The sequence below is a fragment of the Osmia bicornis genome, chromosome 10, assembly GCF_907164935.1.
Source record: "Osmia bicornis bicornis chromosome 10, iOsmBic2.1, whole genome shotgun sequence".
Lineage (NCBI taxonomy): Eukaryota > Metazoa > Arthropoda > Insecta > Hymenoptera > Megachilidae > Osmia > Osmia bicornis.
The window spans coordinates 4,503,333-4,529,110 of record NC_060225.1 but is presented as its reverse complement, the minus strand read 5'-3'; the positions used below and the strand labels follow the sequence as shown (position 1 = coordinate 4,529,110).

Below are 25,778 nucleotides of genomic sequence, written 5' to 3'. Positions count from 1 at the left end.
TCAAGTACAATTTCATAACAGAAAAGTATCTCAAAATGGCACTTATGGCACATTAATTTAAAGCTAAAAACTTCACAAAAAAGACTGTGTATATCCTCTGTTAATATTCTTAATACAAGATGAGTAGTTGTGGATTGCAACGAACAATGAACATCAATGCAAGGCCTAACACCGAACACACAATAATTCCTAATTAATCGACCTAAATATATAAATATACAGTTATTTATTTTTCCATATGGTCGATGGGAACTTTCACGCCTGAAAAAAGGAAGTAACAAAAATTTCATTTCCATCACTGATGGTCCCCCTTTCCATTCCGTTCGACCAACAAAATCACTACAAGCCACGTATTCAGGCATTCCATTGTCCATGGTTAGTGTTCCCCCTTGGACGATGGGTCGAAATCAGTACAGGAATCCCGCATCACCCCTATTGTGGTTCGTCAACCCCACGCGAGGGTAGTACGCCATGACAAGTGGCATTGTGCGTTCCGAGGGGGGGAGCTCGTGGTGCACAGGTGCAGCAGACCTGCGTAAAGTGCATAATGTAAAACGGTGAATGGAAGAAGGGGAGTGAAGGATGAACAGAGAGAGAGATAGAGTAAATTGTGTTCACAGATGGACAAGGAGCCCTCTCTGTAGGAAAATTAAGGCCCTTTTAAATGGGGAGAAAGGGAGACGGCTTTCGCGGCGTGTTTTTAAACGAAAGTTCGCCAAAGGCTGATTTCATTTTTCTTCCTCGTATCTTAATATTTTACCTCATCCTGATAGCTCGGGTCGGTAATGACCCAAATTTACAAAACATACACAATGGTATTGATATATTGGAAACATTATGTTCAGATGTTGTTAAAAAAATTCCATTGCAAAGGGTTAAATCATATTTGTCGACGAAAACGTTCTGTGGTTAAAATCGAGGACGAGGAAGGTTTACAAGCGATCCCATCAGAATGGCAGTCTTATTTGCCAGCAAACTATTGTGATCCCTCGTGAAAGAGACGACGCAATTGGGGCCCCATCGAAGCGAGGTTGCGATTGGTCGAAACGAAAGAAGAGAGGTTCGGTGCTTGCCGTTTCACCACACCTCCGATGATCGTTGCTTAGACGGGATTGGCTGGTCACTTGGGTCCTTTCAGGGCCCCCCGTGTTCCTTTGTTCCCCTCCTTTTTCTGCTCCCTCGTCTCGGCTCGCGTTCTATTGCCCTCCACTTTTCTTTCGATTTGTTCGACTTTGAAACTGTTTGACCAGGGCTTTGGCCTCGTCCCTGCTTTGCTCGACTGCCTTTCTCTTTCCGTCGCGTTCATCATCATTATCCTGCTCGTCATTATTTCCCTGGACCACGACGCGTGGTAACCCGCTAACGTGATCCTCGTCATTTTCATCGTAATTACCTGGCACGTCCTTCTGTACTTTCGATGCCCTCCGGCTTCATCAAAACAATTCGAAGAAGATTATAATTTAATGATGATTGATTATTTTTAATTAATCAGATTTGTCATTTTCGATATCCTTGTGAGTAGTTCGATTAATCTTTGTTCTCTAAATTCGTCCTCTCTCCATGGTCCGCCATCCGAGCGTTGAATATCGTTTCATCTAATTGACGAGTAAAAATGAGTTTACATTTGGATAAATTAAAAAGTAATTACTTTATCATATAAATTATCATCTGATTTAAATTTCTACCCCAATTTGCGAGTCTCTATTATAGAAATTATCAGAATATCAAGACCTACCATATCTAATTTCAATATCTCGGAGAAACTTATATAATAATCGAGTATCGTTGGTATCGATGCATCGGAACGATGATTAAGTAAATGTGCAGCGACGAAAAAGGATCTGGCTGTCCGAAGATGGATCGGAAAGCGGCGAAGATTCCATAAAAGTTAACAGAACGCCCGGAGGAGAAACAATGACCAGGATACGGGAGCGAAATTCGCCAGCAGCGAGGACGAGACTTAAAAAGGACTTGGATAAAAAATGTGCAACAGCGTGTTTCGAGTTGCGATAATTCCCAAGGCGCGTGTTACACCGGAGCCATGCGGTTATTTTCCTTTTTACTAAATTTATGGGCACAACGGCTCTCCCGTACGAGGCGAATTTGCACGATTAAAAGGAAAAAGCAGCCCCCGGACTCTGGGGACGTGAATATCGTCCCACGGCAACCAGCCAAAAGAGAAAAGAGAAGAAATCGAGAGAGTATGCGAGATCTTGAAGAAAAGAATATTTGGAACGCATACTATATTGTGTTGGACATTTTTCAATTTGATCGAAATTTAATTGAAATTCTATTCTATATATGCTTCTTATAAATTAGACAGGTGAGAATTATTTTCAGCTTCGCATTTGTTATTTTATTTAATCAGTGCCGGCATTCACTTTCTTTGCATTTAATCTTGAGGCTTGTCTTCCTTATTTTTTCTTAATTTTTTAATTGATTTTATAGTTAATAATTCATAAGTTTGCCGATTTATTAACATGTCACTGGCTTCCTTCATTAGCTCCTCTATGATTATAAATTCGAAACACATGGTGTACCTAAACAAAATAAACGTTGATGGTACACGAACGAGTCTATAAAATAAAGATATCGTGTGATATGCGTGCGAAGCTTGTATAAGCCTTCGCAAGATTATGGCATAAACGTTAACATGGGTACACGCAAATCCCATCACAAAATTTATGGTGGTACAGGTATAGCAGGTGCAATGATAGTTACCTACCCGTATTGAACATGTTCTTATATTCCATAGACACATTTATTAAACGAAAATTATTTAATTTCTGTTTCAAAATATTTTATTACATGTGATATACTTGTATAAATTTTAAAATTTTATTTTAGAAAGGGTTAATTTAATTCAAGAGATACATTTTCAAAAACATGAAAGTTATGTGAATTCGATATTTATTGCTTATATAGGATTGTAATATTAATTAATAATTATTTTTTTGTTGCAGGAGAATGGTGAACCGCCACCAGTGCTGTTAAAGGGGGTGAGTCAAGAATTTCTTAAATGCTTATAAAAATGAGCAATTGTTTTTCATACTTTATACAATCAACTGTGTGCATGACAATGATTTATTTAGAATTTTATCAATAATGATAATAATTATAATTTCGTTTCGTCCGGATAGAAAGTATTCCTTTGATATTCCAAGGATTGATTTTCACTGAAAAATCAAGGTGATCGATTATGTTCTTGAAAAAAGTTAATTACCAACTCTCGCTAATATTTCTGGAACACGTTTTCCTCTCAGCTGTTCAAAAACCATAGAGTCAGGTTTTTAAATATCTCTTTATCACGAAGCTTGGCGTAAATTAGCTACGGTTCTTACTGCATATAAAGTAGCGAACATGTTCCTTTATACTTTGTGAGACTTGCAAATTAGCGAGCGTTAAAATGATTAATGATGTCATTAATTAACAGCCACGCTGAAAATACGGAACGAGATACAAGATGTTCTTTTTTTATTTCTCTCAGTTCGATATATCTCGAAAAAATAAATGATCTTGTCTCACGATTCAAGTTCCTGTTTTAAGCATCAAAATAAAATAAAAAATAAATGTTAGTTATTTTTAAATAGCATCACTATGTTATTAGAAAATTAAAATCCTAAATTTGAAAAGTAATAATTAAAATTTCTTTTGTCTGACTTTATACGTCCATTTCCACTGCGTTAGTCACTATCCACTAGAACTACCTACTTTGAATTTAAATACCGGATGTCGTGTGAATAGTAAGTCGATAGAAATAGAAGTGAAATAAGCGTGTCAGTTTAGCACGCTAATAGTGGGCGCGTCGAGCTTTTAGAAGACTAAACTTCCGATCGAAGCAATTTCCGGTCACGGTTCCCTTTGTCGCGCGATCGTTAAAACACTCTGAAAAGTGGTTCAGGTCATTTGTTGGTCATTTGAAACACTTTTATGTAACGTATGATGAATAGTACGATTTAAAAGTTTGTTAAAAATAATTAAAAAGATTGTTTTAAATACCAGTAATTAAGCCGTTTACAGGCTAAAGTAATTAACTTCACTTTCTGAATTTTTAAAAAATTTTGATGCTTCGCATTTGATTGATGCCTAACTTTGTTTATTTTATCAATTTCCCTACCTTTTTTTTATTGGAGTTAATTGATTTGGCAAATGAGTGGCTCAGGTGTAAATTCATTAATAATTCGAAATAGTAAATGGGATTTTTACGTTAAAAAATTAATATCCTTCATATTTTTGATGATTCATGCTTCTTGTAGTACGAAACAATTGATTTCTATCTCTTGTTATATAAGGGTTGAAACCTAAATGTTTCTATTTTTCGTGTTCCCCTGTTACTTGAGAACGTAAGTTACTGATCAAATGCTTTTCACTTGGAATGTACACCCGCGATTAAATCAGGCTTCCCCAGAAAAATGGCGAAGCCCAGGGTTCTCGTCCTTCCCCATAGGCATCCCTGGGGAAAATGACAATGTAAAGGAAAAGGCCCCATACATATGTCAGTGACCTCCCATCACTTGCATATAAAATTTTAATTGATATTCATTTATTATTCATATTTCTGTATACTATTTAAAAATTATATTTTTTTATAAATTATTTTTAAATTTGATTTTAAATTAATGGTTCTTTGATTTCGAGAAAGATTACCTTGAATTAACTGATGTGTAATAGGTGGTAATACTGTCCTGGTGAAAAGCAGACGAATCAATATTTCCCTCGTTACCCTCGCCCACCTAGTGTATATGCTTCCCTGCTACGGCGTCGCGACGCTTACCGACCGCAAGCTCAGAAAGCTCGCAACTTCCTGGAGACATTCGTCTCGAAGTTAGGCCTCGTTATGCGTCCCTAGTAAAATAGTGAAGGTGGAAAGCTCTCCTAACTTTTGAAGTGGATAACACGGTAAATGGTCAGACAGAAGAAAACTTGATCGATAAGAAGCAAAATTCTTTTAATAATTCATAATTTAATCCAACCGTGAAATTCTATTCATTTCATTCCAATCAAAAATTTCTTGTAGATATTATTCATTTAATTAACGAAGATGATAATTAAAAATAAACGATACCATTCCACAATAATTTTACAACATGTAACTCTTTGTCGCAGCAATTCGTAGGGAGAATTTTTATCATTTCTATTCGATACTAATTTATTTTCAATTAAAAAATAATTTCAATTTCTAAACTATTTCTTGTATCAGCTACTGAATTTAATCAGAATCGCCATTGAATCGTAGCCTGAACGCGCACTCGCGTGAAACGTGGGCGTTCCCGTATTCCGCCACCCTCGCATCGATCCGTAGCTAAAATTAACCCCGAGGCGTCGCGACGCCGAACAGCTCCACCATCGGTATACTTTCCTGTCGCGATTCCTCGTCGCAACGACGCTCGTCGCGACGCTCGTAGGAGACGTCGCGATCCTTCCGAGGGCTGTTGGTCTCCTGGCCGTGGTGGACGTCGCGGCGCGGCCTCTGAACGTACGCTTCGCCTCGTCTGCTTCTCCGCTCGCGATCACCTCGCGGAAACTTTCCCGGAACGTGGAAAGCTCGATGAAAAGCTCCCTCGAGCTCCGTTCACCGCGTGTTACCCTGTTCCCGTGGTACGTCAGACGACGTCTTCCGTTTGACGGGCAGCTTTGTCAGACGTCGTCGAAGCAGACGCGGGGCGTCGCTTTCATTTATGCTCGCCGGATAAAGCGTCGCGAGGCTAGGGCGCCGCTGAGCTTTCTCAGGGGCGCTTTCTCCGAATGAATTTCTTCGATCATCTCTCAGGAAGATTTAGGGTGGTTCCAGGGTATCGGTGATTATTTTGTTTTTATTATTTATTTTTCACCCTGCCTTTTTTTTTCCTGTTCGATCGCGACGGATTGATTCAGTTTTTTTCCGCTTTTATTTGAGGATTTGAGAGAGTGGGGTGTGTATAGGGTTTGCGGCAACAGATGTTTGCTTTGCTTTTCAGATCGGATAACATTTTTATTCTCGATGGTATTTATTTGTGGATTTAATTACCAGTGGTTGCTAATTGAATTTTGAGGGGTGAAATATTTATCGCATTTATTGGAGTATTTATTTTGATAATTGAAGCTGATTGCTATTGGGTATTGATTTGTTCGATGGTCTGATTCTGAGACAATTATTTATTCAGGGAATTAATTGTTAGTGGTAGATGTTATTGGAATTTTCAATCATAAATTATCTACTTATTTTAGTATTAGTTTGTTCCATTAATTAGAAACATAATTAGAGACAATTATTTAATTAAGAAATTATTTATTGACTGGAATTATAATGGAATTTTTCACTGATGAAATGTTTATTGCATTACTGTCTTTTGTTTATTTATTCTGCTGATTGCTCTGGAACTAATTACTGTTCAATATTAATTTTAATTCTTTTAATAATTGATTTATTTTACATTATTTTAAAATATTCATTTTATTCATAAACATTCACATTCAGGGGATAAATAGTCTTTAAATTTACGGTTAAAAAATTATTTTTTAAATTAACAAATTTAGAACATAATTATGTTGTTTTAAATAAATTTCACTCATTTGAAAGATATATAAAAAATTAATTTATTGCACCAGGTATTTTCTTACAAAACATTGAATCAATTTAATAACAAAATCCACAAAATAAGAACAAATGAACATTTTTATTTGCACAAATATTAATGTCAATCAATCAATATTCTCGATTCAAGTCTCGTTCGATCCTCTTGGAAATCTGCTGTCCTAATACAGCGTCGCGACGCGCGAGGACTGGCGCCATGAAACGTCCCGTCCCACGTGGACGTTGTTGAGCGTCGCGACGCCGGTTCACCAAGCTCTATCGCGTTTCTGGTAGCCGGTTCGCGAAGCTCATCGTGACCGAGCCGCGACAAGCAGTGAGCGACAGGTGGGCAGCTTTCATCGAGATCATCGACACGTCGTACTCTTCAAACGGTCCGCGACGTCGCTCGTCAAGTGACCGCGTCGCGACGTCCTGGCGCGTCGAAACGACGTCCTGCGGGGCGAAGGAAGCGTCGGCACACCTGTGCGTCCGTGGTTACGCAGGTCGAGAGACGAGCTGGCGCCGCACCAGGCGCCTATCATGTCGCGTCGGCGTCTCGACGCTTACCCCTTTCTCAGGGCCGTAAGATACAGACCCAGCGCCCTTACCTTCCATTTCTTCATTTTGCATAAAACAAAACAAATAAAAATTTGCAAATTTATGATAAAAATAATAATTGGCAATTCTTAGATTGTCTTTCTAAAAGAATATTTTAAAATTTAATATGTATACAATTGGAAGATGGAATTTGTATATTGTACGTCTGTCGAACTGAAGGCAACATTTTTGCCATTGGCGCCGTTGTAAAGAATTTTTTATCAGGATCCTATGAAATGCATCCAGGGTGTTCACAGGAAGTCGGAAGGGAAGAAATCGCTTTATCGTTTGCGGTAGCCTTATGAGCTCCTGCCTTTCCGCAGTAACAAAGAATAAAGAAGGCAGTAGAATAAGAACGCCATGATCAGACGGAGCGGAGTAGTCGATTCCTCTGCGAGTTTAGTCCCTACCAAAATCAAGATTCAGGGATGTTTTATCGCGCTGATAATTTGAAAAATTAATTCCCTAATTTTGGAAGTATTACTTTCATATTTTTAACCCTTTCAACGTAATATCAGTGCACTGTACGGACACACGAATTTTCTAACAAAATTCTCTCAAAGCTTTAACATGAAATTTAAATATTAAAAATTGAAAAAATTTACCCTTTGATATTTTCAATTTTTTGAAGAGATAACTAAATTACAATTAGGCACAAAAAGCATCCAACTTAAAGGATTAACTCTCAGACGACGGGCCACGGAGAGAGCCCGAATTTTAATTTAATTTTGTCATTCATATTATTTGTCATCTTTTAATATATGGAAGCTTTTTATTTAAAAATATTACTTTTAACTTTAGGTTAATTTTGTAAGTTCGGGTCTCGATTGACCCAGGCTCTACTACTTCCGAGTTAATTCCACCAATCATTCAGAATCCTTGACGTGCCATCCATCGCGAACATGGAAATTGGGGTGTCGTTCGGGGCGTGTCGCGACCTATCAGGAGAGCACGTGGCGCGATATCGAGCCGACGTGCCAATAATAAAACGTAACGAAACGAGAAGGAGAACGTTATGAAACGGTACAAAGGTTGGACGAGGCGCGAGTATGGGGGTGGGAAGGGTGGAACGATACGTTGCGATCGCCCTGTGTTACACACGCGTTAGTGGTATTGGTCGCATCGACAGGAAGCCATTTTTCGTATGTTTTCGTTTAATCGAAACGGGGGTGGTTGTATCATCTCGCGGCGGGTTCCTTAGAAACGGAACCCGTCGATGTTCCTTCGTAAACCTAAGGAAAAAAGGGAGGAAAAGCTGGTGATTCAGGGAGCTTTCGATAAGACGAAGCATCCAGGCGGTTGCTTGCGAGCAGCCCCCGTTATCAGGCTGTCAGGAAGCTGCATTTGGTCGGAGCCGTGACGTAGGCCGTCGGATCGGTCGCCGAAAAAGCGCGGGCGTCGCGACGCCCAACCGGGAGAACAGGAGGCAACGCGCGATGGCAGCTGAACGCGTCGAGCGTCGGCGCGGATCGAAATAGACGGATATTTTTGGAGGATGACTCGGGATTCACTTTGAGAGCGTAGACGCGCGTATCTATAAAATAACTCAAACGCTTTGCAATTTAAACTTTCGATTTCACTTTAAAATAAACCTAAAAGGTTAAATGAAAACCGGACTTCCTTTCACTTGAAATAAAAAAAAAATAAAAAATTGTCTGAGATAACATCGGACGAACGTAAAAGTTCTCCCTAAAAAAGGAGGAATCAATTTGAACCACTTAATATGCTCCGTCGAGCAGAACGTATCTCTCGCGGGTCCCTTTTCCAAGAGGGCCAAAAATAAAGGAGACATCGAAGGCGCTAATTTATATCGACTCGTCCCGCGTCCAGCGAACGAAATCCCTGCTTGCCTCCTCATTTGAATGCTTAAATCAGCCTGGACTCGCGCGTTTGAACCGTCTCCTCTTCCAATTAGCCTCGCGGATCAGCTTCGAAATATTCACGTCATTTTATTTCATTTCTTGCCGAGTTCTCGAAAGCTTGTAACTTACTTTCTAAGCAATCATGGGTTTTAAAGAAGAATGGGAATGGAAGGTGGTTCATCAGCGATCGTAAAGGCGTCCGTGATGGCGTCGATCGCTAACAATGCTACGATCACGCCCTCGGGCCTGTAATCATGGAACTTGTAATAATCTAGTATCCTCCTTCCTGCTGGCCGACTGTAATCGCTCGAAATTACAAGCGATATCAATTTTATAGTTAGAACGTGGACAGGTAGGCAGCTAAGTATCCCTCCACCCGTCCGCCCGCGGAATAGTTTTAACCCGCTCGAAATCGGTGCCTCTCCTCGTTCAGTGAACAAGGTTATCTTCTTGTTGGAACTCTGAGCTTTAATTTCATATGCCACAAGTGGTATTTTCTCATATTTTTACGTCATAAATTCATTTTAAACTTTTTGTATTTCGAAAGTGAATATTTGGTACGGTTCAGCAACATTGTACGTTGCGATCCATAATTAGTCAGCTTGTGTTAAGAATATTAAAGAGGCGTTTACATAATCATTTTCGTGAAAGTTTAAGCTTTAAATTGATATATTACAAGTGCCATTTCGAAATTCTTTTATCTCATGAAATTTTCTTAGACTTTTTACTCGATTTTATGCAACATTGTTCATTGCGATTCACGATCACTCATCTTGTATTATGAATATTTATGAGGCATTAATGTAGCCATTTTCAGCATCCTTCAAGCTTTAAATTGGTATATTACAAGTGCCATTTCGAAATCCTTCTATGTCATGAAATTTTCTTAGACTTTTTACTTTATTTTATGCAATATTGTTTATTGCGATTCATGATCACTCATCTTGTATTATGAATATTTATGGTGCATTAATATAGCCATTTTCAACATTCTTTAAATTTTAAATTGATACACCATAGGTGCCATTTTGAAACACTTTTACGTCATGAAATGATCTTAAACTTTCCATGTTCCACGATCCATCATGCAACAAAGATCACTCCCACAAAAACTAATACAAAAACAAAGGTCGAGGAAGAAAAAGATGAGAGTAAAAAAGCGAGCCATTAAAGGAGAGAGTGTAGAAGCTGAAGCGAAAAAAGGAAGAAGAAGTTGAATCAAGGGTGACGAGTATCGGTAGGATGAAGTTTCCCCTGCCCTTCGTCCTTCGGGATCCGAGGCAGGAGAAAGGGGAAAAAGTGGAGGCCGCACGCCGCGCACACGCACGAACACGCTTCGTCGGCATACATTAAGGCCTGGCACGCGTGTCGGATGGTTGCGTGAGCGCGGGAAAATGTCCCGAGGAATGGTATCTCGCAAGGAATTTCGGTAAACTGGCTTGTTATATCGGTCAATCGCGTCGTGAGAAACTGATAATTTCATACGACCAAAGCTGTGAGCCTTCTTGACACTTTAAGGCTGATGTTTATGATTTTCTTTTTCCTCCATCCTCGTCGCCGCGCTTACGTATTCGTCACGAGCCCTTATTTGGAAGCTTGCCGGTTGTAGGCTGATCACCGTTGAATAATAAATAGACTACGAATATTTCTCAAGTATTTTATACATCTTACACATTTTAAACAATTTGTATTTCATTTTCGTAAATTAATCACTGAATCAGTCATTATTTTTTATTTAAAAAAAAGACTTTGGAAGAGTTAAACATTTGGGTGATTTTGAAATGAAATAAATTAAAAGATTGCAAATTTAATATTTCATTCTTTATTTATAAAATTATTCGTTTAATTGCATGTTATTATTTGTGCAACAACCTGTAGAATATATACGCCTGTTCTTAGTAGATATTATTGAAAAAGAAAGAGGCATGTGTTTTTATTTTTAAAAAGATGTAATGTTGCACTTATACGCGAGGCAGATTGCACGAGAACTGGATGTGTCCGGACGAGCACACGTGCTGATTTATATGCAAATCGTATGTAGTCAGTGAATCATTGCATTTTTCAGATCCCGAGAGTTGCACTTACTCAGTGCAGCTGGGAAATCACGGAATCAGAAAAATTCTCATCTTGATGGGGTATAACAAATTGAGCAGGTGGAATAAGAAAGATTTATCAACAATTTTTATACTTCTCCTTATTTTACTATAATTATAAATATTATATAATAATACCATTTCAGAAAATTTAATAATAAAATGAAAATTTGCAATCTTTTAAAATTGAATAGAAAATGCAATAGAAATTTAAATTTGATAAAATTTAAAGAATTAAAAATGTTTTTTGAATATAATTAATGTCAGGGTATATAAATATAACAAAATTCTGAAAATTGATAAAATTATATTCAATTATTCATTTAACTGCAAAATGTTCTACTAGTTGGATAACCAGTTTGGTTATTTTCTAGATATAGCCCGTATGTTTCTTAAGACAGCAACGACCCATAACACCTTTCTGCTGTTATCATCGTCACGTTATTTACCTTCCTGCTTTGCATCCAACGTTCTACAAGGCTCGCGATATTTTCCCTTCCTCACGACATCCGTTTCCCACACGTCACGCTTTCCTTCTTTCCTTTATCGCTTCCTGTCCCTCTTCGTCCCCAGATTTTTAACACCTTCTTCTTGGTCCCTTTTTATCTTCTGTGTGCTTCTTCGCGTTTCAAGCTCAAAGAGAAAATCTTGTTCAAGTAGAAAAAAATTCAAAAAAAGTGGAAAAGCTACTTATTTCATGAATAATTTATTCATGCAAATGTCAATGATAATATATGCATCAGCATTGATTTCATTTCTCGCTACTTGAAGGAATTTCATGTAAAATTTAATTCTTAATTGCAAATGAAAATTTGCATCAAAAATCATGTCTGTTGAAGCATTTTATTTCTTAGTTATTATCAATTTCTCAGCATTGATTTTATTCCCTGTTACTTGAAGGAATTTCAATTCTTTAATTTTTCAAAATTCAAAATTACAAAATTATTTTTCAATTGAATTTCATTTAAAATTAAATTCCTAATTGAAGATGAAAATTTGCTTCAAAAATCGTGCCTGTTGAAGCATTTTATTTCTTAGTTATTATCAATTTCTCAGCATTGATTTTATTCCCTGTTACATGAAGGAATTTCAATTCTTTAATTTTTCAAAATTCAAAATTACAAAATTATTTTTCAATTGAATTTCATTTAAAATTAAATTCCTAATTGAAGATGAAAATTTGCTTCAAAAATCGTGCCTGTTGAAGCATTTTATTTCTTAGTTATTATCAATTTCTCAGCATTGATTTTATTCCCTGTTACATGAAGGAATTTCAATTCTTTAATTTTTCAAAATTCAAAATTACAAAATTATTTTTTAATTGAATTTTGTTTAAAATTAAATTCCTAATTGAAGATGAAAATTTGCATCAAAAATCGTGCATGTCGACGCATTTGATCTCTTTGCTTTTATCAATTTTTCCATTTCATTTCCATTCATTTCCCGCTCCCTTTCCCCGCTTCTTCCCTCCTCATCTCTCGTTTCTTTCCTCCCGTGCCGTGTGTCTTCCCTGGCCATTTCGCCTGCTCGTCCCTTACCCCGACCAACCCTCCTCCACTCTTTGACTGACTCTTCGAGCGCACCTGCCGCTAGTTCCCACACTCGTTGCCCTCACGCCGGACGTGACGTCATCGCGAACCCCTCTGCCTCTCTTCATCTCTTGGTACATGCTACTCTCGGCTCCGCGGCAGAAGCGTGGCTCGACCGATTTGCCGCGTGTACCGCCGAGCGATTCGATCGTGTCGGTGATCGCGGCGAAGGTAGGCGCTCGGTTACGCGCGTGTGCGACGAGCGTGTGCGACGTGCGCGCGCGTTAATCGTCAATGACACCGCGCGCAACACGAAACTGGCGCGGCGTTTCCGCGCGGAAAGTCGTTCATCGCGATGACCTATCGTGAGATTCTTTGCACCAGATTCAAATAATTCTGATTCCATTTTTGAAAATCTAGATATTACAAAATTTAATCGATGCTTTACTGATTGAAATTGGGAGACTCTCGTTATATTGCCACGTGAGTGATTTGGCCTACAAAGATTTTCAAGCATACTTGAAAATGAAAACTATGAAAATTATAAATTTTCATTTTCTTTTTTGCTTCTAAATGAAAATTTGGAAGCTTGAAATATTCTCCACCCTACTTATTTAATAATTTTTTTTTATTTTGAAAAATGATCATTTTCTATGTCCTCCTAATATTAATATTAAGAAAAGAAATTACTATAATTTCCAATCGTGTGAATCACGAGTCGTGTTGACTAAATATGGACGCGATAAAAGATACAAGGATGCAAATGTAAGAACATGATCAAAAACGATCAACGACTATCACGAGTTCCAGCAGGTGCGTCTATATACGTTCATTACTCGAGCAGAGATCCAGCGGAAACAATCGGTTCGATCGAGATCGAGGGGAGATCAAGGTTGGCAACGTGGATGGAACACTCCCCGAGGACGATCCAAATATTCATCGTTACTTTTTTGTCGGCTGTCTGTCGCAACGTTTCGGTTGACATGAATATGCATCCGGTAGCTGATTTCGAAAGGCGACGACTGCCTGTCCCTCGTCCCATGATTTTATCGATTAATGCTCGCCTGTCCGCGGCCCTACCGATTTTTATTTTCATTTCTCTCCTTCTTAATGCATTCTAATCAAGCCATCATGCAGGGATGAAGTTGTCAGGGATGAGAAATTGCATTTGGAAAGCTAATATGCTCTTAATACTTTGGGCATAATTTATTATCCTTATGGCCTTCTGCTTTTTTCGCTGCTCTGATTGCTTATTCTGTTATATTTTTCTTTATTTTATATTTCGTTTGATGTAGAAATAGGCTTTTTTTTTTTAATTTAATTTTGGCTCTTTATCAATCATGAATGTTGTTATTGAGTTTGATAGATTTCTTATGCAATATTATGCAGAATTCGAAAGTTTTAGTTTTTTGTGCAGTGTAATCATTTTTAAGTTAACGATGACTCGATCTCCTGTCTACGATTCGCCGGTTAGTAAAGAAAATAACCGACAAAGCGATCACGGATTTCCGTCGGCATCCGGTGATTATCGATTAGTAAGTTTTAATTAATCGCCAGATAAGGATCGTCGATCGGCATGATTACGGTCGGATCAAAAAATGGGACCGGTTTCACGGATAATCGTCGGCCTCTGGAAATGGGGATTGTTTTTATGGTGTTACACGTTGTGCTGCGTTAATTGCACGAAACAATACGTGACCCCATAAAACTCCACGTGTTTTTCAAACATTATTTTATTCCTCTATATACAACACTTTGTATGGATTCTCAAAATAAATAATGAACAAAATTGAAAACTGTATAGGGTGCAACAGAATGAAAATATGCATCTGTTGATGTACTACAATAATGCAACGAAGTTAAAGTTAAAATAACTGTTGAATTAATAGTTTTAAGTCATAAATATTTTCTTTGTAGAAAATGGTAAATTTAATGTACGCACAAGTGTAGAGTTGCATCAAGAAAAAGATGCAACTGCACTTTATTGATGCACCACAACAATGCAACGAAGTTCAAACTGCAATAACTATTAAAGTAACAGTTTTAAAGCATAAATATTATCTTAGTAGTTTTTTGTAAAGGATGAGCAATTTAATTTGTCAAAATTACATGGTTGCGTACAAAAAGTGCAGTTGCACTTTTTCGATGCACCAGAATAATGCAGCAAATTTCAAGATGCAATAACTGTTAAAGTGACAACTTTCAAGCACAGGTACTTCAGTATTTTTTTTGTAGAGAGTACAAAAAATTAATGCATCCAAAAGTACATGGTTGCATTAAGAAGAAAGTGCAATTGCACTTCCCTGATGTACAAGATTGCATACATTTCCTTACATTTAGTTCCAGAATATGCATTACTCGATACGATTTAATCTTATATCTGAAAAATATTCGTGATCGAATGAGACAATATAAAAAATGATAAATTTAAAAATTTATTTTATAAATATAATTGCAAACATCGAATAGCACTATTATTACAATAATAGTTTAAAGTCGAAGCTTGATTAAGTTTTGTTAATTTTGATAATTATAGCTTCAAAGTCCGAAATATCGTTGCGTTTGAATATTAATGAGGGCCACTGTAGGTATTCATGTTCAGATTGGATTGTAAACGTCGCGTAACAAGTAGTATAGCGACGGCTGTTGAAAAGTAGTGCAGAAGGTCGTTGGAGGCCGTGATTTTCAGAATGACTGCGTGTGTCACGTGTCGAGTAACACTGATCGTCGACGGCATACGTCATGTGACGGCCCCAGTGATTCTAATCGCATAGCACGTGAGTAGAAATTTCTATCAGCTGGATAGAGACTTCCTCGTGGGGCTCTGACCGGTCATGCGACCACTTTAATAATTCACCATTTACCTCACGATTAAAAGCCACTTTTACCCCTACTGTGCCTTACAACGAACAAACATTTCAACGAAACTAAACTCTACCACTTCTTCATTTTATTTCATTTTTATACAAGGTGTCCAATAAGTAAAGTTAAAAATTGATAGTACAGAAAATTGATATTTAAATTCAATAATTAAAAGTGACGAAATTATGAAGATAACTGTTTGCAAGTTTCATGCAAATATTTCGTTCTATAAATAACTGATTGCTATCATTGTCCTTTCAATTCTCTTGCATCCACCGTTATTTTCATATCCAGTAAACTTGTGTCTGACCCGGCGATGTTTCTACATCGGTTCCCTCGAAATTCGTGCGAGAATTCCCAGCTTCCTGTGTAATTTCGACGATTTAACCGGAACTTTCACCTCCGCCGGCACGGTTTTACCAAAGTATTCGTTATTAATATATTTTAATTGACTTCTGGTCCGCGTTTGTACCACTCGCACAGCGAATTTGGTCACAAAGTGTTTACAACGTCCAATTTGTTTACACGGAGCGCTCGTTCGCCCGAAAAGCGCGCACTGGCTTTCACTTACGTAATTATCCGAAAGCGTTCGATCGTTCCGAACCAACCAACTCCATTATTCGCCTGATTGTTATTAATTTCATGTAATCGACAGTGTTGCTACGGATTGCAATAATCCTGATGAACAGTGGCAGACCACTTGCTACCGTTCGTAATAAGAGATTCGGCTGCAATTAGATTCCCATTAAATCGTCTCACACGATTTCTCCGAAAAATGAAACGATGTGAAAGAATATCTATATCTTCAATAACGATAACAATTTTTATCAGAAATAATTAAAATTAATTTCCTTATTTTATTTTTCTTGGGGAGAAAATTTCAAATCTTTTAATATAAAAATTTTCATTCTCATTTTCTTTTTCTTCCAAATTAATTTTTTAAAAATTCAAGCCTAAATTTTTTCAAGAATCGAATAAGTTGCATATTTGAGAGAAGGTGGATAGGTATTTTGGGGACACCTGGTATACAGAGGTCCAGTGACGTGGGTACGTTTGCATCAGAGTCGAAAAGCTAGGCATGAAAGAGTTACAAGAGGGGTTCATCGACGATTCTTCGAAACGTGGACGTTACAAGTGTACAAAAATGCGTCGGGGCATACGTATGCGCGTCATGCGGTGTGCCCGCTGCTTGTTATTCCCATGACGAGTCCCTGAAATTCGTGAGAACAATTCCGGGCCAGGAAAGCAGTTGCAAAAGTAGGCGTTCGCTATATACAGCCTTTACGACTCTAAAATCGAGGAACAACAATCGTCGCTAAATCACTCCTTTAATCAAATACAAATTAAGATTTGGAGAATTCCTGCTTCTCCTAGATCACTATTGTCTTCAAAAAAGTCTGATCGAATCGCTAGTGTACACGTGTCGAGGTGCACGTTGGACAGACTTTCGAAAAAGCCAGTGTGTCACTGGTTTCCGAAAAAAAGCAAAAAACAGTATATTCCATAAATACCGTGCGCGGTCTGAAAAACTCGTTGCTAAGGTTACCAGTGATCGCATTAATATTTATACAAGAGAGCCGACCACGGAAAATAAAAAAACCGTTTGTCACGGTTCGTGCACAGAGATCAAGAGGATCCATTCGGTGTACTAGGAAAAAGTCTGATGGAAAAAGAAGGGTCGTGGCGTCGATCTCTCGACTTTTTGTCCTATCGATTCATCGAAAGTCAAACATCGTCATGCACGGGTCTGTGGGAACGTTCACCGTGCATAAACGCGGTTTTCTGCATCTTTTTTTCTATGATTTTACTAAATTATTATTTATAGGATTCTCTTTAATTATGCTACATTTAGAAATGAATTTTGATTCGATATTTATTGTTCAGTACAATTTTGTTGTATTGAACGGCGGACCATGGAGAGAGCTACAATTTAAGTCAACCCTTACGTCATCCGCGTTTTTTAAGATGAATTTTTCCCCTCTTCTACCCTATAGAAATTTTTCAACTCCCTTTCGGTAATACTACTTAGGACTCCTTGTGCACCGCGGATCTTTATCCACGATCTTGCACCCAGACGGCACAGGGACAATAATTTAATTTTAATTTTAATTTGACACAAGTCTAATTAGTAGATGGTGATTGCTTCAGCTAATAATATATTACGGCCGAAAGTACTTAAGTGTGACACTACCAATTAAACTCGTATTCCTATCGATTATCTTAGCAGACTTAGTGGTCAATAATTGTACCTACACGTTACCCCATATGCTGCTAAAATGAAGATTCTTGAAATGGTCTAAGATTTGAATGAAAAGACGTCACACCTTCTGCACTTTCATTTCTTTAATTTATATTCAAGGTTAACCTTTATATAATACTTATTGCAATGAAGAGAATTTGGGATTCCCAGTGAGTCGTTTCCTCAATCGATGGGGATTCTCAGAATTTTATAAGGAAATAATAATAACAGTGCGAATGACTGTACAGAAATCAAAACAAATTAAAGTTGTTTGAATAAATTTAAAAAGAAAAGGGGACACGTGGCCTAATATAGTATTCTCTGAAGGAAATTTTCGGGCACAACACAGTATCATATCTATATATAAAATACAATTGATGACAGTGGCTTTTAGCAGCAGGATAATGATTTGCATTCGTGAGATTCTTTCATAGGCATCAAGCGGAAATATAACGAATTAAATGTGCATACGTCACCGCCGTACGTCATGGATCTATACGGTGTTCCAAGAATTTTGTTTTATATTTTCCAAATGTCAAGACCAATGACTGAACACTTATGACATATTACATAGTTATTAAATTAATATTATAGATCAGGTACTAATTATGTTACGTATTTAAAATTACATTTCAATTATTCACATTGAAAAAATCATATTGTAGTGCCCATAAATACAAATTTAATCAGGTTAAGTAATTAAAAAATAAATTAAGAAAGTAAAATAGAACTATTTAAAAAAATTAATTATATCTTTGATAATCTATAATATTTTATCTATGTCTGACTAGATATAGTTATTTCTACTGTACCAATCAGCTCGTTAATTAATCTTCAGTTTCATTTACCTATACCCATGGAATTATGATATGAATTAATACTTTTACTATGGACAAATACAAATGTCCATGTCAAATATATCTGATATTGGTCAGAGGGAAACTGATAGAACAAAGGGTTAAGACGAAAGCAATGAAGATGAAGATATAAAAGAGGAAGAGGGCAACAGCGGAAGAGAAAAGACAAGGCGAGAGAGTCAAGGCACGAGCTGCCGCATGGACAATGCCACCGCGGGGCTATGGGAACCCGTGGTGTGAAGGCATGTGTTGTTTTCTCGAGGCCGTTGGAGGACGTGTCGCGGCTCGCATCGTCGATTTGCCTGGCAAAAGGAAACCACCATGGTGGACAGGATGCGTGACCAACCGGATTCCCAACGATGCGTGTACGTACGCATGGAATTCAACCGTTCGAACTTGTCCGGTCCCTTTGATCCGACTAATCTCCATTCTAATCCTTCGGGAACAGAGTGTAACCCTTTGAAAATCTCGGGATTAAGGATCACTTCGGATTACTCGCTTTCTAGACCGCGGTCCCCTTTGATATTAACCACGATAAGTTGTTTTCATCTTGCTCTTTCGCCTTGCCTTTTTTTTACCGGCTCGTTAAAGCAACCAGATTTCGGTGTCGCCTTCGAGAAGGTTCATTTGAATTGATGGAATGCATGGGACTGGCTCGTGGACACCGATGCATTTTAGAGAAATTTTTATTCATATTGTTCGTTCGAATCAGAGAATATTGAATTTCTTGGAACAGCCATTTTTTCTTCAAAAAGGTTCACTTCTGTATATTTCCACTCTTAGTTAATAATTAATCACGGGTTAATTATAACTCAGACGAATTTAAGATTTAAAAAATGCAAATTAAAAAATATAGACTAAAATGAAATATAGAAACTTGTTTAATAAAATACTAAAAATATACGTAACCCTTTCCAAGAAGAATTTTTTCATTTTATATGTCAGAACACTTCATGATAAATAGAAATGCATATTTAAAAATACATGTAACATTTATTTAACGTTGATGATAAGCTTGAAGCTTCAGAGATACATGGGTTCGAAATTTGTCATCAAAGTAAATTAAAAACCTGATCGAAGAAAATTTATAATTTGTCAGTGATGATGTTTCACGATGGAATGAAATCGTTCTACAAGTTTATGCTTATAAGAGAGAGCAATTCGACGAAAATAAGGGTTAATAAATCGTTCGGGTGACTGGTATCTCGAGATAAGGTTTCACATTGTAATATCGTCGCGTACGTTGAACATTTCACAAGGTATACACATTAATTTATCGGAGATTCTTATCGTTTCCTTTAACCGATCGCGATACATTTAAAGCGTCATGAAGCTCCGTCATTACGAACATGAAATGGTTGTCAATTAACCGAAAAACAGGGCCCGAATAATTTTATAGCCGTTCGTCAGCGCGAATACAAAAGAAAGATATACACCGGTCATGAATATTTATATAAAACATCTCGTGCAGACAATCTTCGCTTCCTGTAAGGAATTTTTTCGTTCACACGAGAATTTTCTATTAATTTCTGAGAATCTGATTCATTTTTCTTTTCATTTCTGATGATTCTCATGATCTGATTCATTTTCAGATCGAATTTTATAAATTTAGATTCTGTAAATTTATTGCTACACATTGTTGGTAGGTTCTGGAGCATAAATAATCGGTATTTTGTTAATTTATATAAGGTGTTGATAATGGAGTTTGATAATCAGTAGATCCATTCATTATTTCGTTTATTTTTGAACTGAATTCATGTTTGATCATTTCTGCAATTATTCATTTTTATATTCAGTTTAGGGTAATTTTAAATTCTACAGATACGGATCCTTTTCATAATTTCTGACTTTGTAAATTTACATTCATATTATTACACTGAATTTTTTAATTTAAAAAATTACACTTCAATGCAAAGTAGGCATCCGTGGGAAAACTGTTCGGACGGCGGACCATGGGGAGAGCCCCAATTGTAATTTATGTTCGTGTTTCTGGTTTAAGTAATCAATGAAACATTCTGCGAATTTCTCAATCGAGCACGGCAAATGAAGCTTTAATTAATGAAAGAATTTGAACGCGGAAATGTTATAAAAATAAAAATAGTTTCTGAAACGACTGTTGAATAACTTGTGTTTATAAAATTGATTACTTATCTTTGCCTTTAATCTTAGCCGTGCGCTGGTGTCGCGTACACGGGTATCTTAAACGGGAAGGAAAGAATCTTGCTTAAAACTTTTAAGAAAGTTAATTACGATATAATCATCAGTTATTACTACGTAATAAGGTCTGAAAGTTGAAAATTATCTTCTCGTGTGATCTACCTTGTTTCGTTCCTCCATTTGGCACAGGTGGATGAAAAAGGTCTTCCTTAAAAATTTTGTGTAACGATCTCAACGTTTATTTCTTAATTTCCAATAATTAACAATAATTATTAATATGCAAAATCTTCAAAAATATAAATTTGCATAAGCCTTCACAACCCAATTACGTTATCAAAAATTGCAATAAATAATTTGCTATGCAACAATGAATAACAAGACTGCAGAAAACAGTACAGCTAATTTATCCAACAAGAAACCTGTATCAAGTTTCATAAGAAGAAACCCAGTTCGATAACAATTTCATGACCTACTTTACCAATGTGCATCACGAAATCATCACGTTTAACAAGCTTCTTCAAACATTGAGACGAATTTAAAAACGGAAGTTTATTACACGATGCGAGCGGTCATAAGCATACACAATGTATGCAAATATTACCCGGGACTTTGCATTTTCACTGGCAATTTGGGGGAGATCGTGTGATTGTCCGTTCTCTGTTTCTCTTCCCTTCATTCGCCAAAGGCAACGTAAATCATACGTTGGAATTGCGGTTGGATCACCGTGGACGGAGTAAGGTGAAAGATACCAAGCAACTGGATTGGTAGATACCTTTTTCGAATCATTCTGACCAGTATTTTTCTTCGTCTTCCTTTTAACGAATTCCTTATCGATGATCAGCGAGAAACGATTCGATTGAGACAACAAATTTGGCAAGAATGTTGCACGAAATTTGAGACGTCGAGCAGAGCAACGTGTCCGAAAGCAGGATTTTTATGGACACAGGAAATTGCGAAGATCGTTAACTTCGATAGGACGAGTGATTATTCGATGTTCGCTTTTCGAGGACAGTAATTCAATCGGGAATATTAAAATGAAAATTCCATTAAAAATATAAAAATCTTGGATATAATCATCAAAAATCAGAAGATAAAGAATAAATAAATTTTCTCCATCGTTTTGCCATGAATGTATTCGAAAACCATCCCCCAGCATGCCGATGGAAACGAACGGCTGCAAGATCAGCGGGCGTTAAACGATTCCATGGTGTCCATCATAAGCACACGAGCAGCACACGAGCAGCACACTTCGCCAGCACGCACCTTTCGATCCGCAAGCATCAGGAAGAGACCTGGACTAAGGCAAACGAGGACGAGAAGAATGGTTCGATTCAGGGTGGCTACACGAGGGCTTTTCTGCCCCTTCGCCACAGGGTAGATCGAAAAAAGAGGAGAAGGGCAGACCGTTCGAGTGCAGCCTCTTCCAACACGGGAAGACTACGTTCGAGCAGTTCCCACGAGCAGAGACACCACCTGTGCGTCGGAACGAGGCTCAGCAGCCCCGTGCAAAGGGGACGTGTCATGATTTTCGACCCTAATTTCGGAGATCGAGGAACCGCGCAGCCGGCGCTACCTCCGTCGAGGGGTGTTAAATGATTTGCCGGATCGTGCCTGTCACGAGGGATTTTTCTTTGATTGAGACAATCGACGGGGGTGGGTCTTATTTGACTCTTCGAGATCCTTTAGTTTTCTTGATGGAATGTTTTCGTGAGGGGAGGGTTCATTTGTTTGGGACCATTTTGGGATGACGTGATTGATTTGAGGTCGTCGAGGGTAGTTTACAAGGAACAATAAATTAACACAATTTTACCTTTCAAAAAATTGTAACTTTATTAAGTTACCATAATTAATCAAATTTACAGAATTTCATTCTTTTACATAATTAACATCACTCAACTTCATTAGGTTGATACCATAATTAATTAAATTTACAGTATTTCATTTTTCATACGATTAATATTGTTCAAGTGTTATTTTAATATACAATGTACAAATTAAACGCTTCTCTACTTAACTGAATTATTCTATTAAAAACTACATTTTACAATGATATTGAATTAAAAAGAGAAGCTTCAGCAAGATCCAAGAAAATTTCAAATTTAAATGAAACCAAGGCTCGTTCGTCTTCGTGGATGCTGTTTTAATGGAGAGACTAAAGAAAAAAAAAAAATCGGGGTATAATTAAACGTTAACGGATAAGGGGAGCCAAGAAAGGGACGCCGACGTGTTCTGTTGAAGCATAAGAAAATGAAAAAAAAAAAGAAAAAAAGATATGGCGCCGCCGTTCACAGTTGGAGAATAGAGAAATATCGTTGGACGTAGAAACGCCTGCGGTTGAAATGGTCCTCGGAGAACGTTAACCGGTAGCGGTTGTTAATTAGCCGCTGCTCGTTTAAAGCTTGCCGATCGTTTGGTAAAAAGGAAGAGAGAAAGAAAAAAAGGGAAAAACACGAACCACTCTATGAGAGTTCCTCGAGCAACGGCACTCGAGAGGGGCGAAGGACAACTTGTTTCGTGTGTAACTCGAACGGTCTTCGCTTCGCATGAAACTTTATCGCTCGCTTGGCCAATTTGCAATTAATTAATCGTTCGAACGATTGACGGTTAGAGTGCGTTGCGAGATCGATGCTCGCGCAAGGTTCGCCGGTATAGGGGTATTAATTAGTTTCCTCGCCTTGGGTTACGTTTTATGCGATCAGGTGCCATTTTTCTTGTAGCCTCGGTGCGTTAATGAGATCATTTTCAAAAAAGAATAGCGCACGGTGTATCGTGTTGTTGTATATAAAATTGACCGACGGAATTTGATGACAGAAAAATATTACAAGATAACACAAAATATTACATGATTTTATTACAATATTCAAATTCTTATACAAAGACGTTTTATTTATGCATCAAAATAATTATAATCAAAATGGGAGCATTTTTCAAGGGTTAGATGACGCTAGTTTACTAATTAATTCATTAATTTATCTAAATTTCATTTCTCGAAGAAAATTGAAAAATCTGTCGCACTGGTAAGGGCAGGAACAACTTGTGACCATTACGAAAAATGAAGAAATAAAATTCGAACACGGTGCCCGGCAGGGGACCGTTGCACGAGTAATCTTTCAGTTAACATCGACGTTAATTCGAGTCGAGGTACACGAAGCAGGTGGCTTCTGGAACCGGGTCCGAGCAAAGGGATGAGACACGATTACCGAGAAGTAACGGTACGAGTCTCTGATGGACGAAAAATTCGAACCGCGAAAATTGCAGCCCTCCTTGACCTCTTGGATCTCCTTTTTCCCGTGCGAGACACGAAAATTCGAGACCCGGTGGTAATCTTCTCTCGCTTTGGCAGGTGTAATTCCTCGGCTAAACAGGTCACGCGGTCGTTTTCATATGTTTACCGAAGGGCCTCGCGTGATGGTACTTCTGATTGAATGAGACGCGTCCTCGGTATGTGTTCTTTGACAGACATCGAGAACGGTGTTTCGAAGTAATTTTAGGCTTTTGTGTGGTCGAAGAAAGCAGGTCATTTCGAACGAAAAGGGTTATAATAATATTCGTACAACAGCGAACATGGTAGATTTCCCTTGGTCCTAGAATAAATGATGATTGGAGGAAAGAAAAAAATGTGGCAAAAATGAAATATATGTAACTAGAGAATATCAATTTTCGAACGGCGGACCATGGAGAGAGCCCCGTAAAAATACAAAAGAAATGAATAACGGGTGGCCAACATTTGGACCATTTTTCCCTTGACCATCGACCATTGGACATTGTCGAACGATGGTTGACAAACGAGGAGGAAATTTTTCATCCATCGAACCGGTCCACTTCCGTGGGACCAAGGTGCGTATCTCGAATTAATTATCAAAGGCCGTCCATTCGATTTCGACCACGTCGAATTCACTTGTTCGAGCCCCGTTGACTTTCACCGCTCCCCAGATTGAGAGGTGAAGCCCATTTAAGCCCCTTACGTAACCGTACACGCACACGGAATCGAGCCGAGAGTGGATGCTAGTCGCACGAGACGAATTAATCACGTTCGGAACGATTCTTCTTTATAAATTTTAGTAACACGCGCGTGCATCCGTCACTTCGTTACGTAAAACTTCGACTCCATTAACCCTTTCGTTGTATCCCAAAGCGAAACTTGCTTTATAGGAAATGATTTGGCAAATTTTGTTAAATAAATGAACAATTACTCGGTGGAAATATCGAGTGAAAGTGAATAAAGATGATAATGCAGAATTTAAGAAAGTAGAAAATTAAACTTTTTGATTAATTTATAAATGATCAAAAACCGCTCTTTCTTCCAGCTGTAAGATTAAAACACATTGTTTTATTTTATTTTATTTTATTTTCGATCCCAGCCATCCTATGGTGTTAAAAGAATTCTCGTAATAAAATGAAGAAAGGAAATCAAGGATCATGCCACCTAATATTTATTATCATCAGGATTGAAAGTGTTCGCTCGTGGACGTTCGTAGAGTGGTGCAAAAGCAAAATGTCGGTAATAACACGTTTCGAAATGAAAAACTCCGCCAACGGCAAGGAAATTGATTATTCCCTGTCGATTACTTTCGTAATCCATATTTTACATGTTAAATAAGCTCAATGAATTGTCCCGGTTTGTAATGATATCCCGACGTTCTCCGTCCATGGTTGTTGGAAATCCTTGAAGGAGGCTCTTCCAATCAAAAATTAGTACTCCGAACAGACGGAGGCATTTTACGTGATAGCAATTATTGGTAGTAAGAATGGTATTAGTACCCGCATGGTTGCAATATACACAGCGTTCCCTTATCTTTATAAAGATGTGGAAAAATGAGCAGATTTCTTGTACAGATGGTTCTCTGTGACCACGGGTGTTCACAGACCACGGCCAGCTGGATAATCTGGACGTATAAATATTTGTCCGATAAGTGCTTGTAAATAACTGGCGAATAAAACGCTGACCTTGCCTGTGTTCTTTTAATCCATGCGTAATTATCGCTACCTTGCTGTTATTGCTAGGGGATCACATTTGCGTGCTTTGTTT

General features: G+C 37.8%; 1 protein-coding gene across 5 annotated transcripts in view; it reads left to right on the top strand.

Moving 5' to 3' along the window:
- Positions 1-25,778, top strand: part of LOC114873887 (tubulin monoglutamylase TTLL4-like) — a 119,880-nt gene that overhangs the window by 80,897 nt on the left and 13,205 nt on the right. For all 5 annotated transcript variants that reach the window (XM_029182652.2, XM_029182651.2, XM_029182655.2 and 2 more), the window contains one exon: positions 2,964-2,999. The gene's annotated coding sequence lies outside the window, so the exon portion shown is untranslated. The remainder of the gene's footprint in view (positions 1-2,963; positions 3,000-25,778) is intronic.